Source organism: Nyctereutes procyonoides, unplaced genomic scaffold, assembly GCF_905146905.1.
Source record: "Nyctereutes procyonoides isolate TBG_1078 unplaced genomic scaffold, NYPRO_anot_genome, whole genome shotgun sequence".
NCBI lineage: Eukaryota > Metazoa > Chordata > Mammalia > Carnivora > Canidae > Nyctereutes > Nyctereutes procyonoides.
The window spans coordinates 16,802,152-16,821,305 of NW_026575044.1; positions in this window are offsets into that span (position 1 = coordinate 16,802,152).

Below are 19,154 nucleotides of genomic sequence, written 5' to 3' on the forward strand. Positions count from 1 at the left end.
TTGATATCAAAGGAGATATGCTAGGGTGTGTTATTACAAATAGAAAAATCAATGCTGAGACACACACATCTGAAATTTCATTTTCGTTGAACCACATTTTCAAAGGAAAAAAAAAAAAGGCAATTGCTAATAAAAATGAGTACAGAACCGGAGGATTTACCAAGCTTGAGCAAAGGACTGGCAGGGAGCAAGCCCAGACAGTGAATAAATTGGGCAGTGCCCCAGGGCCGTTTCCTGTTGTCCTCCCTGATGACCCAGCTCCTGGCAGGGGTGGCTGCCCCCATCCCCCCATCCCTGCCTCCTCACAGGTGACACCAGAGCCCTTAACGTTGTGTGGGCCCCAGGACCTGCCTCTCACTGTCCCCAGTCATCCCATCCTGGCCACACACCAGACCACATGGAAAACATCGAAAATACCAAAACCACTGCTGCTTCCTCCAGGCCTTAGGTGGGGTCTTCTGACTCTTCCAGGTCTGCTGTGGGAGTGAAAAGGTCCCCACGGAGTGAGGAAGGAAAGTTAGCCAGACGCCTTCACAGAAAGGCTGAGGCCCTGCCTCCCCTGGGGGTTATAGCCATGCCCCTCTCCTTCAGAGAAAAGAGGTGGAAGGTGAGCGCTTCCAGCTTTTCATAAAAATGTTCTTCAAGGCACCTCCCTGGACCCCCACCTTCTTATCACGTTGTGTAAACTTGTATTGGGGTGACCCTCCCATTCAAGGTCTTGTCCTGCCCTCCCACTACTCAGTGAGGCTCAAGGCCAGGTCTAATTCTCTCTGTTGCATTCCCACGGCTGGGCACCGCGCTTGGCACCTAACAGCTGCTCAGTAAATACTACTCGAATACGTGGGAATGAGCATTGGTGGGTTGTTGGAGGGATGAGCAGGCTGCCTGCACACAGTGCCTGAGCTACAAGCTGACCTCTGCCATCTGACTAGAAGGCTCCAGCTCTGGGCAGCAGCCCCTGCCTTGAGGCATGAACTAGGTGGAGGCCCCTGGTTTCATGCAGTCATATTTGGCTCAGGAATGCCTAATTCTTTTGGTTGCGGGAAAACGGACCAGTAGACTAGGCTTCGTTTTAAGGCCCCACTGTAAATCCTGACCTGCCTCATGAAAAAAAAACAAAAAATAAAAAACAAAAAACAAAACAAAACAAACAAAAAGCAGTGACAAAGAACGAAGAGCCAGACACAAATCCATGCCCTCTCGTGGAGAAAGAGCACACTCCACACTTCAGAGTCAGCTCGGGTGTCAGGAATCAGGTCACCAAACTCTATGTCTTAAGAGATGGGGTAAACCAAGGCCCAGAATGTGTCACCTTTTACCCAAGTCACACAGGATCTTTGACCCAGTCCTGAGCCCTATCTTCTGCCTGAAAAGACTCTAAGGAGAGAACATGATAATGAAGAAGGACCACACATAGCAACTGTCTTGCAAAGACAGTCATGCTGTCTTGAGATGGTTGCTTTGGAAATCGTTCAGTGAGGAAAGATCTAGAAAGCATCCACACTGTGCAAATGCTGGAGATTTTTGCCATTTAAAAAAAAAGATTCTATTTATTTATTCATGAGAGAGGCAGAGAGAGGCAGAGACACAGGCAGAGGGAGAAGCAGGCTCCATGCAGGGACTCGATCCTGGGACATGGGACTCGATCCCGGGTCTCCGGGATCATGCCCTGGACTGAAGGTGGCACTAAACCGCTGAACCACCCAGGCTGCCCGATTTTTGCCATTTTTAAGGCGGCATGGCTCTTGTTTGCTCCACAAACTTAACTTGGTTGAAGGCCGCTCATCAGAATCAGAAAAGGCAGGCTCCTGGAGCATTTCGGGAAGACTGTTCCCTGTGAGATGCGTCCCCTGCTCCCACAGAGACCCGGGCTGCCTATTTCCTCCTCTAGCGCTTCATAAAGGTTTGTGAGAATAGCCTAAGCTAGCCAATACAACTCAGGCGATTCTATCTGAAATAGGTGGCAGTATTTAAATAAGGTTTCAATAGGAAGGAAAAGTCTCTTTGGACTTGGTCTGTGATGTAGTTATCAGGAGGAGAAATTTGCAGAACCCATTACCTGCCACTCCTTCCCCCAGGAAATCCCTTGTTTGCGGAGCATGAATCTCTCTGGCTTTTCCTGGCTTTTTCTCTCTGGATTGTGCCGGGTAAACATCTGCCTCACACCGTGTGTTTATAAGAAGAGGCATTTGTAGCTTTGATTGTTCAGAGATTTCTGCAGAGCACACGTGCCCTGTGCTTTGCCCTTGTCTTCCCCTCTCCACCTTTCCTGCATCCCCCGAGGAAACCACCGTGGACGTTGACTTTGGCCTTTTTGGCGTTAATAGCGCATTTCTCCATCCAGAACAAGGAAGGCACACACGGCCACCTGCTCTGCCTTGGGACAGTGTTTTTCATACCAAGAGTTCTAGGTTTTAATTGTATTGCTGTTATTATTCATTTATTGACAGAGTTTTGTTTTTTAAACAGAGAGAGAGAGAGGCAGAGACACAGGCAGAGGGAGAAGCAGGCTCCATGCAGGGACCCTGATGTGGGACTAGATCCCGGGACTCTGGGATCATGACCTGAGACAAAGGCAGATGCTCAACCACTGAGCCACCCAGGCGTCCCTCACAGATATTTTTTAAGCACCTCCTGTTGAGATGGACATGGCCAACTCTACCAAAAGACCCAACCCTTCTCTCGAGGAGCTTATGATTGTGTTGAAGAAACAGCTGGCACACATGGAGCATTTGGTCTTTGCCTGCATAGGAACAGAGAACTTTGCAGGGACAGGGAATCTGTTGCTGTCCTTACTGTTCGCCAGACTGAGCCTCTCATCTTGAGTCCTCGGGTAGTTCAAAGCCACTGGTGGATCAGTCTTTCAGGGGCCTGCTCCCAGGAAAGAGAAGGAGAATACATTCGTATTCTCGAATGTCCCTGGGGAGGGTGTCCTCTCATGGCTGACTTTGGCCACTGCTAAATATCATCATGGTAAAAAACTAAAACAAAAATAAAACAAAACAAAATAAGACAAAAAAAAAAAACAACACTATTCACTGGAACTCAACAAAATTCTTGGAAGATATATATATATATATATATATATATATATATATATATATATATTTAGTGTGATTCCAATCTAGGTTAGAAACAAATCAAAAGAAAATAATGTTATCAAACACCTAGTAAAGAGAGAGGGAGAGAGAGGGGAAAGAAAAAGACAAAACAGAGCTTGGATCTGATTTCATTGAGGTTCCTCACCTCCAGTGACAGCTTGGGCAATGAGCACTCCTGTCTTCAGAGAAATGACCAAAAAAAATCCATTGTCAGCTCAGAAAGGTGAACAATGCCAAGGAGAGAGTGTTTTCTGCAGGGGAAGTAGACCTAGATATTTAAGAACTATTTCTCACAACCTGAAAGGATTTTCTTTTTTATCTTCAGCTCCTAGAAAACACAATCCACAATCCCATGCACCTATCCTGAATATTCTAGTGTGGAGAGGTTAGGGTCCAGATGATTTGCATAGTGACAGCTGAGCCCCTATTGAAGCTAATATTTCATGAGAGACCCAGATGCCAGTCCAGGCTCTGACATCACCCAACTAGTAACCTTGGATCTGCCCCCTCAGCCTCTCTGGCCTGCACTGTAACTGGTTTCTAAAGGCTTATCCATGGGTTAGAGTCAAAGACTCTACGAAGTGACTAGGTCATGCCAGGTCCCAGCAATTTTTTTTAAATATTTATTTATTTGAGAGAGAGAGAATCAGTGGGGGGAGAGGCAGAGGGAGAGGGAGAAGCAAACTCCCCAATGAGCAGGGAGCCCGATGAAGGGACTTGATCCCAGGACCCTGAAGTCATGACCTGAGCTGAAGGCAGATGCTTCACCGACTGAGCCACCCAGGCACCCCCGCGCCCAACTTTTAAAATCTGCTGATTTCTTCTGTACCTCCAAAAAACAACTGCACTCCCATGTTCACCGCAGTATTATTCAACTTAGCCAAGACACGGAAGCAACTCAAGTGTCTTTCAACAGATGACTGGATAGAGAAATGAATGGATTTATATACACAGAATGGCATTCAGCCTTAAAAAAAGAGATCCTGCCATTTGTGACAATATGGATGTCATAGGGGACATCATGCTGAGTGAACTAAGCCAGAACAGGAAGGAAAACACTATATGATCTCACTTATGTGTGAAATCTGAAAAAGTCAAGTAGATGGAAGCAGAAGGTAGAAAGGTAGTTTCCTGGATCAGATAGGTGGGTAAATGGGAGATGTTGGCCAAAGGGTACGAAGTTGTAGTTATGTAGGATGAATAAGTTCTAGAGATCTAAGGTAAAGCATGGTGACTACAGTCAACAGCATTGTATCCTGGGAATCTGTGAGGACAGTAGAGCTCAGGTCCTCTCCCAATAAATAAATAGTCACCGTGTAGGGTTGTATGTGTTAGCTTGACTGTGTCGTGTATGTACAATATATACATTTGTTACCAATAAACAGACAGATTCTCCTGATTTCTGCCCAGGATGTACATGCCCTGCAAGAATCTCCTCTCTACCCACTCACGCCTGCTGCCAGCCGAATATCTGACCCTGCCGTTGTCATTCGAGGACACGCTAATAACCCTGCTGCAGGAATACCACCGGGGCACCTAGGAGTGGAATGAGGTGGCCTAGATCCCTCCAGCATTATCCGTTGTGCGTCCTTTATTTCATATTTGGCCAGAAACATCTAGAACCACAGGTTAGTAATCCATGTGCGGTGGTCGTGCCCGGGTTCGTCAGACAATGATCAGTACTTTCCAAATTTTAATAACTTCCCCAAAATAGAAATGATAATTTTTTTAATAAATTAATTTTTATTGGTGTTCAATTTACCAACATACAGAATAACACCCAGTGCTCATTCCGTCAAGTGTCCCCCTCAGTGCCCGTCACCCATTCACCCCCACCCCCCACCCTCCTCCCCTTCCACCACCCCTAGTTCGTTTCCCAGAGTTAGGAGTCTTTATGTTCTGTCTCCCTTTCTGATATTTCCCACACAGAAACGATAATTTTAATAAGGGATGTGTGTATGTAATAGGGGCAGTGGCGTCATCAGACACCTGGCTCTGGGCAGGGATAGAGGGAGATGTGGTCAGGGAGGGGAAAGTGGAAGTAGTTCCACCACTCAGCCTGGATGGTGGGCATGCCAGCGTTCATTTCACACTTCTCTAAATTGTAGTATATCTTATATGTGCTTTGTGTATATATGGAATATTTCATATAAAAAATTATTTGGGAATGACAATATAGAAACAGTGAAGTTCAGCTCTGAATGTAGAAATTTGAAGTCTCCCCAACCCCACCATGAATAGTAAAAAGGCTCCTCTGATACTATGCTGCCCAATAAATAAATAATGCAAGCCACACATATAATTTTAAATTTTCTCACAACCACATTTTATTTTTTTAAAGATTATTTATTTATTGATTCATGAGAAACACACACACAGAGAAAAAGGCAGAGACACAGGCAGAGGGAAAAGCAGGCTCCATGAAGGGAGCCCGACCTGGGACTCCATCCCTGGTCTCCAGGATCACGCCCTGGGCTGAAGGAGGCGCTAAACCACCGAGCCACCCGGGCTGCCCACAACCGCATTTTAAAAAGTAAAACAGAACCAGTGAAATTTATTTTAATGTATTTTATTTGACCTGATATATCCAACTTATTGCTATCAACATGTAAGCAAAATTTAAAAACTTAATAAGATATTTTACATTGTTTTTTTTTCTTGTCACTGTTGGCACTGGGCTTGGAAACCCAACATATATTTTATTTTATTTTTTTAAATTCAAATTTCAGTGTCCATAAATAAAGTTTTATTGAAATGTGGTCACTGTCATTTGTTTGCATATTATCTATAGCTGCTCTCCTTATACAATGGCAGAGTTGATTAGTTACAGCAGAGACCACATGACTAACAAACTCAAAAATATTTAATGTATGGTCCTTTGCAGAAGAATTTTTCCAACCTCTGGTCTAGACATTACAGTTTCATTTTATTTTTATTATTTATCATTTATTTATTTATTTATTTATTTATTTATTTAGCTCAGATGGAAGCTGCTGTTTTCTTTTTTCTTTCTTTCTTTCTTTCTTTCTTTCTTTCTTTCTTTCTTTCTTTCTTTCTTTCTTTTTTTTACATTTGTTTTTATGTAAGTTCTATTTTCCACTTACTGCATAACCATCCCAATTGCTACTAGTCAGCCAAACAGGCAGGCACATCCCTGGGCTGTGCTTGGTTCCCCTTTCTGGCAGAAGCTGAGAACACTGCGCTCTCTCCCTGCACCAAGCTTGATGGCCCCAGGAAAGCCTCACATCACTTCAGTCATCTCCGTCTGACCTCACTCTGGGTTGGGGACCCTTGCTCACTGGGAGGTTCCATCCCCCCACTCCCTCCAGGCACTGGGGAAGGGGATGTTGGGACGCCAATTTCCCCAGTGCCAGATAGTAAGTACTGTGCTCCCTGCAGGTGGAAAACCAGCGTTTTCTCATGGCCTCTTCTGTCCTGTGTGCAGAGGGACAACTGCAGGCCAGTTTGCTTTCAAAGGACAAGGGTGTAGACAGTCTAGGAGGACATCACAAGCAATAAGAAACACTCTGTGGCCCCGAGAAGCCAGCTCCACACTAAACCTGTGCACCAGCTCTTAACACATAAGACACACAGGCAGGTGGCAGATGCCCTGGAGTGGCCCTGGCCCATGACACCATGAAGGCCCAGCTGCACGGGGTTCACACCTGTCCCAGAGGGGGCCTGCTCCCTCCTCTTGTGGAGAAATCCACACCCAAGTGCCCCAGGCTGGAATATTCTGGGCGTGATTAACAAACCATCCCCATCAGACTTGAAACATGGGAGAGGACTGGGACTCCTCAGAACCTGGAGAGGCACTTCTCTGGGCTCAGGGGGCAGGACTCAAGAGCCCGCCCACCCCATCCCATCCAATCCCAGATGTTCACAAGGAGGGATGTGCCAACGGGGACTCTCTCATGCGTTACACCAAAACCATAGTGACATTGAAAAAGCAAAGATTTTCCTTGGGATTTCTGAGGACTGGTACCTTTCTTTTTTCATATCCATCTACATGAAATAGGCTACGTAGGGGATAGAAAGAGACATGTGGGAAATATACACACACACACATATAACATATATCCCCAAATACATGGTGTATATGAATGGAATTTATCCATCTTATCAGAAAGAAGGGCCGGGCTGCATCTGCAACAAGCAACGCTCCCCAGCCACGCGAGCATGAAGCCCTGCTTGGAGGCTGGCAGAAAAGATGCAATTTACCTTTGGGTGGTGATGCTGGGATTCCCATTTAAAAGTCTAAGCCGGCTGATTATTTATTGATGTCTCTCTTTCCATAGCTGTCTGACTCTTACTGGTTGAAAGAAGCTCCTGTGTGCCTAAAGGATTTTTTTGAATTAAGTCTTTTCAGTCATTTTCCCCTCCGGTGTTCACCAGTGAGGCCACACTTTGACAGAAGTCAGCTTTTTTTCCCCCTCAACCCCCAACAAACCCCTCTCCCCCTGCCCTTACTTTGTGTCATGAAATAAAAAATTAAGCACCGGGAGAGACACCATCAAACAACCGGTCCTGACATGGTTATTTGGCATTTATTTTTTATTTACAGAAACAGTGAGAATAATGCATTGGAGCCACTCATATTTTACAGTGAATATGCCTCTGAATCCTAGCGGGACACGAAGGCTGGCGACTTAACGGATAAACAGGGCTCTTTCTGGATGACTCTGGCCAGTGGTCTTGCTGCGAGCCCAGACCAGGTCCTTGAGATTCTCGTCTTCCTCAGCTCCCTGCTGCTGGGGTGGTTTGGCCTCCTTACTTCCGCTGCTTCATATAAAATGGAATGCTAGTCCCTGACTCGAAGCAAGGCAGGGGACCCAGGTCCCTTCCAGTTGTGATACTCAGAGTTCCTTGTCAAAGATCATCCTACCAGGGACCTCAGCCAGAGCAGCCCGATTGACCCCTTATTTTGGCAGGAACCTCACCCTTCACCTCCCACACACCCCCTGTCCTGCCCTCTAGACCTCATGAAGCAGACAGGGACACCAGTGAGGAGCTTCTGTCCATCCAGGTGTTGTCCTTCTGATCAACAGGGCACACACTAGGGTCCGTGTAGCCCACGGTGAGGAGGATTGGCCCTAAATCACCCCACCTTCTGGCAGGAGTGTCTAGCAGGCACAAGCAGAGAGACAAAGCCTCTGGAAAGGTCCCTCATGTTCCTGGTCTTCCCTGAGGACGCCTAAGAGTCATCGACCAGGAGACACCGGTCTCCATTCATCTGTGCCAGGGAAACAGCGGCAACCATCAGCCAACTGTCTGTCCAGTGGAGGAACAGGTATTGTCCACCACCACGCACGTGGTGTGTCACAGGGGCCCGACCCCTGACAGGAGCAGCAAGGGGTCACTGCATGGTAGAATGGGTGTACAGCCGCCCCGCAGGGCAGAGAGGACGCCCTCCTTCCCTCCCCACCTCCCTCGCCGGCTGCTGCCAGCCCACTGCTCTGACTGGCACGTTCCCCGATAGCAGGTGTTGGGGGTGCTGCCACAGACAGGAAAGCCCCCCGCCAAGCCTCCCCTCCCCCCCCCCCCCCCCCCCCCCCGCTGAAACAGGAGGAAGACCAGGCATTTCAGGGTGGAGGGGCCTTGAATTCTAATTTCGGGCCCGGCTGATGTTTGGGTGGACTTAGCAGTTAAAAAAGAAAACAAAGCAAGACTGGTTGGAATCGCAGCATCTCAGGCGAACTTCTTAGCCTCTCTGTGCCTCCGTTTGCTTGGCTGAGAAGGGAGCACAGCCTACTGGTCACCTGTTGCCCATCCTGTCTGATGGCTGAAAGCGCGGCTCTGGGAGCCAGCTGGCCACCCACCGCAGGAACCTGATGGGCTGGGAGACAGAGGGGCCCTTGGCCTCCAAACCACCACCCCCGAGTCTGGATGCCACCCACTCTGGGGGTGCCCACCCCCACAGGCACAGCCCTTGCCCACCTAGAGAGGTCCCCTGACTCTGTGCGTGTGCATGTGTTATTTCCAAGGGAACTAAAGGCAGGACTGCCATAAAAGGCAGAGTTGGTTCCAGTTGGCACAGGCGGGATGGGCATCCCTGTAGGCAGAGGACGTACAATGTGATACTGCCTATTTGCAGAGCACTTGTAGCTGCTCTTGCACATAAATACGTTGTCACAGGAGTCCTCCTCCACGAAGTCCTTGGTGGTGTGTTCTTGGCAAAGCGACTTTTCTGTCCTCTGATCGCTCCTTACAGGCTGTGGATGCTGCTTTTACCCCTGTGTGACAACCCTTGCTGCTTTATCCAATTAGACTCCCAGAGGAAACTGGATGATTCAAATTATACCTGTGCTCAATCTCTAGAATTTTGGTAGAATATCCTAATAGAGCCCAGTAAATACTCCCCGAATGAATGAATGATGTGTGCCTGAATGAATGCATGGCTTACATGCAAGAGGCCCTCTTCCAGGACTGCTCAGTTCACTCTCCTTCATCCAGATGCTTTCCTCTGCCTGTGTTTTTTTCTTAAGATTTTATTTATTTATTCATGAAGAGACACACACAGAGAGAGGCAGACACAGGCAGAGGGAGAAGCAGGCTCCATGCAGGGAGCCCGATGTGGGACTTGATCCTGGGTCTCCAAGACCACGCCCTGGGCCAAAGGCAGACACTCAACCACTGAGCCACCCAGGCGTCCCTCTGCCTGTGTTTTGACTCTGGCTTATCTCTCCTCTTCTCCCCACTTCCTCACTGTAACAGACCCTTGCTGCCTGCATCTTCCTTGGCTGCTTCGATGTTGTGAGCAATCATAATGTTGTCATTGGAACAGACTGGATGAATCCAGCCATTTTGCCTTGGTGACGATATTGATAGTGACGAGTTCTAGGGCCCACCTTGTGTGCTGAGAGTGACAAGTTGGTTGTCAAAATGGAAGGTTAATAGGTAAACACATCCCCAGTCTGACCTTGGTACTGAAACACCCCCCACCCCATGTTCTGATTCTCTTTAAGCCCCATGAGATTCACATCTCTGCTGAATGGCTGTGGGACAGGTAACTACACTTAGAAAAATACCACTGATAATCGAGTTGGTGGCTCCATCAGTATTTTAAACAATAATCACACAATGCACATCCTTGCTAGCAGCCATGTGCATCCACTGAAAAACCAGGGTGCCTATTTGGTGCTCTCCCAGGGAGTCCAGTGGGCTGAGTAAGTCCCCTGCTCACCAATTAGGAGGCTGGACATGTGCCCACCTGGCTCTGGGGTTCCAGCGGGGGGAGAAGCAGTACCAGGGAAAAGCAGAAACCGGCTCTGGGCTGACATTCTTCATGCCTTGGCCCATAGGTGAGGTGACGTATGTGAACAGCTGGAGCACTAAATGCAGACAGAGGTTCAATCCCCAGAGGCTCATGAGTTGGGCTTTTTTTTCCATGGCCTCGGATCCCCCACTGCTCTGTACCATGTGCTAATAAATCACATAAGCAGGAGTCATTGATCACAGTGGACATGGAGAGCCAGGGTGGTTCATGGAAACTTAGCTTTACTACTGAAACATCCAACTGAAACCAACTGGAATTTTGAGAATATCCTCCTGCCAGCAAAGTACCACCTTCTGTGCTTGAGTGGGATGGTGTGGTGATGGCAGCACGGATGCTGGGCATGCCAGGCTCTGCCCACAAGAGACACATGTTCAGGGAAATGCAACCAAACATGAGACATTCTGTCCTGATGAGGAGCAGAAGCATTACAGTGGGATAGGAAAGATGGGGCTGAAGTCGTGTAGTCTTTATGGGGAGAACAAAGGTGACTGTGTGTGTGCTGAACTTGGCATACTGGGGCTCCAAGGACTGTAGGTTTGCAAAAAGGTGTCTGGGCTTTGCAGCCAGACACTCTTGGTTTCAACACCGACCCCACCACCTGCCATTGAATGTCTGATTGCTTACTCTCATCTATTGCATGGGGCTAAAAGTGACTTCTTGATCTGGTCCAGTGAGAGAGTCTGGTCCATCAAACCCCTAGTGAGGTCACTGACATTCACCCTTGGGAAGCTGATGACTTGACACCCTCACTACTGGCATCTTTATTCCCCAAGTTCTTTCAATCTGATGACACCTGTGGCCCCCTCTCTTGTAGTCACAGCTCAGAGGGTGCCGGGTCCTGATGCCTTTATGTTACACATGGAGAAACTGAGCTAGGGAAAGGGAATGGGTCACAGAGCTCATGACAGAGTGTTTGGTTCCCATGCAGCCAGACAGGTCTTCAAGAGCAATCCTCCAAAAGACTTATGGCAAAAGCGAAAGTTAGTATCGGGTCTTACTGGTGTCGAGATCAAAATCCACAACTGGAGTGGAGTCCCTGTTACCTAATGGTAGGCGACCTTGGGAAAGTCTGTAAAGAGACCCCTCCCTGTGTCTAATTGCTTATTTATATCACATCCCCTCAGGTTACCAATGACCCCCTCCTTATTTTTCAGACCAATCAGATGAAGTGATTCCACCCTCTAGGATTTCTGCAAAGTTGCCCAAAATCAAAAATCAAAAAATCAAAAGCTCTGTTTCCTCAGGTAGGGGAGGAGGATCAGAGAGGGATATTTGCTCAGACACAGACATCGTGACCCTAGGATCACAACCTACAGCCCTTGTGATTCCACTGTCAATAACTGTACAAACACCAATCAGACTTCACATTTGCATACTACTTTATCACTTTTAAAGCTCTCCCAAAGACATGACATCATTTGATCGCAAATGCCTCATGGAAGGTGCTATTTTGGGGTTTAGAGTTGGTAAAACTCTGCATGGAGGTATTAGGTGACCAATCAATACATGATCAAAAGGCCAGACAGAGTGTCAGAGACATGATTGAGACCTGGGTAAAGACAAAGAGCCTCGAGTTGCTGCTGCACACACAGCCTTTCTGAGCAGAACAGCTGCAGGAGAGTCCTCATTCCAGCCTTGCAGCTTTGTGACTCGGGTCAGCTATCCGAGGCCAACTGTCTGCCAAGGGTTCATTCAGAGGGGAAGGCTGCGCAGGCAGGACTCTGGCCTCCTGACTGGACCCCCAAGCAGGTCACTGATCAGGAGCCTACCTGTGAGATGCTAAAGGCTGGGTGCCATCCTGGGGATCAGGGAACCCAAAGGAATTCTGCTGCGGTTGCCCAAGAAGGGCAGTCCTGAGCCTCTGTGTGTACTGAGCGCCAAAGAACATTGACAAGAGGCAGAGTGAAGTGGTGATGAAAAGTGAGGAGGCTGAGCCCAACTGTGGGAGTTGAATCCTGCTCTGCCACCTACTAGGGGCCAGATCTCCGGCAAGTCACCTACCTTCATCTGTCTCCCTGTCTACGAAAGGGAACTCTTAACAGCCAGCACGATTAACAATTGATGGGAGGGTTAATTGAATTAATATTTGCCAAATAAAAATAAAATCTTAAAAGAAGGAGGGTCACCTGGGTGGCTCAGTCAGTTAAACATCTGCCTTTGACTCAGTCATGATCCTGGGTGCCTGGGGTCTGACCTGTGTCGGGCTCCCTGCTGACGGGGGAGTCTCCTTCTCCCTCTCTTCTTCCTGCCATGTGTGCATGCGGGCACTTGCTCTCTCTCTCTCTCTCTCTCTCTCTCTGTGTCAAATAAATAAATGAATAAATAAAATCTTAAATTGAATTAAAATCAATTAATCTTAATTGAAAAATGTTTTCCAAATGCTTAGGATGGTACCTGGTATGTAATAAGTGATTTATGAATGTTTATTAAATAGTGTCAGATCAGGAGCACTTGGGTAGCTCCGTCGGTTGGGTGAGCGGCCAACCCTTGATTTTGGCTCGAGTCGTGATCTCCAGATCCTGAGGTAGAGCCCCACAACAGGCTCCCCTCTCAATGTGGAGTCTGCTTGGGATCCTCTTTCTCTCTCTCCTTCTGTCCCTGTCCCTACTCATACATGTGTGCCTGTGCTCTCTCTAAAATAATAAATCTTACAAAAAAATCGTATTTATTCATGTGTGTGAGAGAGAGAGCATGAGAAAGCACAAGCAGGGGAGAGGGGCAGAGGGAGAAGCAGATCCCTTGGCTGAGGGAGAGCCTAATGCGGGGTTCGATCCCAGGACCCCAGGATCACGACCTGAGCCAAAGGCAGATGCTTCACCAACTCAGCCACCCAGGTGCCCCTAAAAAAAATAAATAAATCTTAAATAAATAAACAGTGCCAGACCCCCAGACCCTGTATGGGTCAGACACCATCCTGGTGGCACACGGTTAAATAGAGGAGCAGGACACACCACGGCCTTGGAGAGCCGCTGGCCCATGCGTGTCTGAGCAGCATGGCCAGCCTCTCCAGTGGATGTTGACGTCAAAGTTTGACCCCTACAACTGCTTTATCAACAGGGTGTTTAAGAACTGGTGGTGTGAATGAGGGCCAAACAATGTTCATGCCTAGGGTTAGAAGCAGCGAGGATGGGAGCCAGGAAGAGGAAGGTAGGTCCCTACCTGGGATGTTCAGAAAGAGCCCCAGATGGGGCACAAGAGTCTCTCTCTCTGTGTCTCCCTGGGCGCAGCAGCTCCCAGGTGCTGTGGCCATCGGGTGTCTGAAGGTGGCCAGTCCAACCAAAAAGTATAGGAAGACTGAACCAAAACAGAAAGTATGCAAAGTATCTCATTAGTCATTTTGCATATTCATCCCATGTTGACATGATAGTATTCTAGATATGCTGAGTTCAATGTGCTATTAAAATTTAGTTCACTTCTTTTCCACGTCTTTAAATGTGGCTGCAAGAAAACATTAAATTGTATCTGTTGTAGAATTTGCGGCTCACGTGTGTTCCTATGAGAAGGCGCTGCTCTACTTAGCCAGGTGCTGAGGGAGCCGAGTGTCCCTTAGGAGGGCGTCCGGGAGAGGGCGAGGGCCGATCTGGGCCTCGGCCAGAGGCTCTTTCCTGGGTACACAGAGCCCCGCACAGGCCCATCCTTTGTGGATGCTTGTTTTAGATCCATTGAGTTATTGGTGAAATGTGATGTGGCCACGGGATGAGAGAGAGACAGGCAGACAAGCGGACCTACGAACAGAACCACTTGGGTTCAGAGGGTGCCCCAAATCGAAAGCTCATTTCAAGATGAGCAAAGCAAAGTTGGTCGAGCCCCTCTTCCTCCAAAGTGCAGACAACGACGGTCCCTCTGGGCCTTTCCGTTTCTCCGTTTCTCCGACTCGCCCCAGCCTGGAATCAGACCCTGTGGAGATCCCAGCTGCCTCAGGCTCCAGGCCTCCCTGTGGAGTGCGCGGTCTCAAGAAGGCTTTGGTCCTGGGGGCCTCCAGCCAGCCCCCATCCTCCCCGGGGCCACATCCCCAAGCCAGGCACAGCGGGAAGTTTGGGGAAGAGAGGCCTAGGGCTCAGGAAGGTCGGGTTGGGGGCCACCCTGGAAAGCCAAGACTAATTCCACAGTCTAGCCACTCCGTCAAACGTTTAGTGTATCCGGGTGATTGTTCCCCGGTAGGCCACGACGGTCTATCTGCTAGGCCTTTTGTCATGTTAACTGCAGCCGATCAATGGATTGAGGTCAGGACTTCTGATGTAGGTGCAAGCTTAGAGGGAAAAAAGTCTCAAAGATTCATTTTTTCTCGTCTGGTAACACTCCGGTCACTTATTTTTTCTCAGTTAGCCTCTGCCGCTCTAAAGTGGATATTGATCAGTGCTTTAATGCAAACCTGTCAAATTAATTTTGCAGACCTAGGATATGACTGGCCTAAAATTGCTTCTGCATCTGTTCTCTGCAGCAAGCCTATGAATTTTAATCACGGCCAGAATGGGTTGGTGGCTTTTTTTGTTAGAAACTTGAATAGGAAAGGTTTAAACTGTAAATGCCAGGGAATGATGCTGTTTTGTTCTTTTCAGAAACTCATGTGGTGGAGGTCAAAGAAATTATTATGTTGGGTGTATTCTTGGCAGATGCTGCGGGAAGCCTTTCGGGCTGCCTTCCTACAGAGCTGCACCTGGGGAGCCTGGTGCTGCCCTCTGCAAACACGCCGGGCATCCTGGGGCCACGGCTTTAAGGAGAGGTGGGTAGGAATCGCCAGGCCCGGCTTCCTGTTTTCCACCCACACTCTTCTCCTCCTGGGGGTGAAGGAAGTTCAGCTTGCACTTTGTTTTGAAGATGGAGCTTCCAGGCCTGGGTCTGCCTCACCTTCCCCATGGAGCCTCCAGCAAGGCAAGGTGTCTGTTTCTGAGAGTCAGGTGATCATCTAAAAAGAACACCTGATGTAAAAAACAGTCCTATGGAACTCCTCTCCCAGGGAGGGGCTCTCCAGGCCGGCCCCCCCCCCCCAGCCCAGGCTCTGGCCCGGAGCTCTGCTGGGCAGGAGGCCCTGGGTCTCTCTCAGGGAGGCCATCAGCCCACCCACCACAGCCGCCACCCTGCACCCAGGTGGGGGTCCCCCCACTCCTCCAAATCTGGGAGTGGAGCCAAGGCTGTGACACCCCTATTGTCATCTCCACTCCTGGCAGCCATGGCAGGTGTCCTCATGCCACCCTGCTGCTCCTACACCCTTGGCACCTCTCCTGACTGGCCCGCTGAGGCAGGCAGGCCTTCTTGCAGGGGAAAATGCCAGCAGCCCTTCTACTTCCCTGGGAAGGGGATGGCACGTCCTCCACAAGCATCCAGGGGCTCTGTCTCCTCTCATTTGGTGGCAGCACATGGGCCAGTCTGGCCCAGTGGCCCCTACAGAGAATCAGCCCTAACCATACTGGCCTTCACGGCACATTACTATCATCTTTTTATCAAGTACTTACTTTGTACCGGGCTCCATCCTCAGTGTCTCATATATTACCTCATGCAACCGTCATAAAAACCACAGAAGGGCGGCACTATTACCATCCGTATGGTGTGTGCTATTGGAGGAGGCTGAGGCCCGGAGAGGAGCGGTAAACCACCCTAGCTGTATAGCTAACAAGCAGCAAACCTAGATGGTCTGGCTCTACAGCCCACGTTTTAATCTGCTCTGAGCTCTGTCTGTGTGTCTATCTCTCTCTGCCCACGTGCAATGAAGCCCTTGATGTGGAATCATCCTGCTGGGCCTCTGATGGCTGCACGTGTGTTATTCTTACCTCCCATGAAAACCCCACGCCCCCCCTCGAGGCTAGAACCCCCTCTACTCCCTGAACATTCAAATAGATAAGTGAAGGACCACATGGTCTCAGAGAAGAGGCCAGGAAAATGTTTGGGAACCACCTTGATGGGAACTTGGATAGATTCAGCCTTATGGAGTGAAAGTGGGGAGCAGGGAGAGGGAGAGGAGTTTCATCTCATGTGAGCATATCTTGACTCTCCAGCTGTGAGGAGGCTGTCAGGTGGATCACCTGCTCCCTGCAGTAAAGAGCTGGAGGATCTAGAAGACACGCAGCCCAGAGGTGGGCCAGAACTCCCAGGCCAGGGAGATAACCCCCCAGAGAGCTCGCAGGAGGGCCTGTTCCCTCACCATGGCCAGCCTGTGAGACACCCCAGGATCCGTTGGGTAAAAGGACACTAGTCCCTGCCCCAGTGATGCCCAGGAGTGGGTCCCTGAAGAGGGAAGGGGCCTGGGTTGTCTGGAGCCTCACCAGCCTCCTCCTCCCCCATCCCACCCACCCATCATCAGTGCTCCAGGGAGTCGGTGTTGCGTCACGCTGCTCTGGGGAGAGGCAGAGATGCAAAATCCCAACTGAGCTTGAAGTTAGGTTTTCAACTAGACAGAGTTTTAATCATTGAAAGTGATCAGAAGTTTATAGACTCTCGGTTGTCACTGGGGAGTGGAGGTGGGAGATGAAGCATAGCAGGTTGTAAGCAACGGTTAGAAAACCAAGACGTTAACATACTCACACCCCAAGCCTGGAAACTGCCCCGCACCCGGGCTCGTGTAATACAGCAGGTACAGCATGTGCACATTGTGAGATATGCACCTCACACCTAAGAGCCTGGTTTTGGGTCAAACAGAACTGAAGACGGCCTCTCCCAAAGCCACCTCTGGCTTCAGGCTTCAGGCTGTGCCGGAGCCCTGGCTCCCCTGCAGAAGGAGGGGCCTTCCCTGCTTGAAGACCTGTGAGGAGGCCCTATGGTCCTCATGGCCAGCCAGACAAGGGGAGCTGGCTGACCATCACCAACTGCTTGACGGTGCTCTACAAGAGCATGAATTGAGGACTGCTGGGTTGATGACGACAGAAATCCTTAGGGATGCTTGATCCAGGGACTAAGTCACCATCGTGGCTCTCCCTGCATTTCTTGGCTCTGCCCATTGACCTCATTCCCTCAGCTGCCCACAGCGGCAGGGCTCTAGCTATGAGCTTGACCGCCCTCACCCTCCAGAAAAGAGAGGTTCCCTGTCTCCCATGAAATTTCTAAATGCTGAAAGAGGCCTCTGACTGTCCAGGTTGGGTCACTAGCCCTTCCCTCAGACTAGTCCCTATGGGGAATTAGAGGTTCTGCGATTGGGCTCAGCCTGGCTCCTGGGCCCATCACTGGAAGGACAGAGGCAGCAGGTTGCGCTGGGGAAAGTCAATCCCTATTGAGCACTTCGCAAGGATCCGTTGATCAGTTGTGGCTGTGTGTAACTCCATGCTGAGTTTACCAAGTTTTCTCTAGAGAACTGACCCCTTCCCCACCAAGCATGGTCTCCTGTCTGGCTTCCCGGCCTCAGGCTTGGAGGCTCCGGCGGGGAGAAGGGCTGTGTGCGCAGGCTCCTGCTTCCTCCTCCAGGTCCTCAGTGCAGAGCAGGAAGGCCGCGAGGGGCGAGGCACTCAATGAAGGGTCTTGAATGAAGGTTGGCCCCAGTGACTGGCCGTGTGAATGGGAGGAGAGGAGATGGAGAGCCCTTAGACACCCCGCCCCAGAGCTCCCCTAACCACAGCGCTTCCTGCCCTCCCACCTCTGCTAAAAGCTCTGTGCTGTAATGTCAGGTTTGGGCTCCTCAGTCCCCACGGGGAGGGAGAGAGCCACTGCTCTGCGGTCTGCAGGAAAAGCCTTGGGCTGGGGATCGGGGGATTTGTCCAGCCATCGATCACCCATGTGACCATGGGCGAGCCGCATAACCTGTCTTCACCTCCGTTCCATCCCCCGCCAAATGCGACTGAGCTCATCATCCCGCAACGGGGCTGAGGAGGGCAGACAGTAGTGCCAAGTGAACAGCACTTAGAAAGATTTTAAAGAAAAGCGCAGGGTGGGAGAGAGGAAATGTCACAACTGTGGGCCTCCGTCAAGGGTCCCGCTCAAAGCTAGGTGTCAGTGATGGTGTGGCAGGAAGGCATCTGGGCCCTCGGTATGAAGAAGCTCACACTCACAAATAAAATTCCCCGACAGTCCTGAACACCTGCCATGCTCCCAGCCTCGAGGGGCGAAAACTTGCAAGTGCAAGAAACCATACTCCCTGCCTTCCTGAAAGCAGTTGGCATCTTTAGAAAGGGGTCACGGATGTGTCACAGGAAAGTAGCCAGTCGATAGATACTAGTGGAGCCCCTACTATGGGCCAGGCACTGTTCTAGCATCTAGGGATAAGAGGGTGACATACAGAGTCCTACCCAAGAGCTACATGCAAATGAAGAAATGAATATAGAAGCAAGGAATGGATAAATAGGATGGTTTCAAGCCCTGATAAATGCTGGAAGGAAAGAACAGGGTAACATGGGGAGAGTGGCCAGCTGGGGTGGGGGCTATACTATATAGCATGTGGATCAGGTGATGACCTGAATGCTGAGGCCTGAACAACAAGGTGGCTGAGCAGGTGAAATGGAGTGGGGACCCAGGAGGACCTGGGAAAGGCCAGGAGCATGGTGACCAAGGGGACAAGTAGAAGCAGAGGACTGCCAGAGACATGGCTGAGCCCCAACCTGGGCTGAGCTTGAGCAGGACTGTGGGAACTTCATCCCTCATGCAATGGAAATCAGGAAGTTGGAAGCAGGGATGTAACAGGATCTGAGAGGGGGATGGCTGAGCAAACATGGCGCCGTGCTAACAACTGGTCAGTGTGAGTGATGAGGGCATGAGGCTTGTGGTACTCCTCCTGCAAGTGGTATATATCTTTCAAATCACTTCAGAATAAAGAGGGAAGCAGTAAGAAGACCACCCTGGCTCCTGGTGGGTGATTG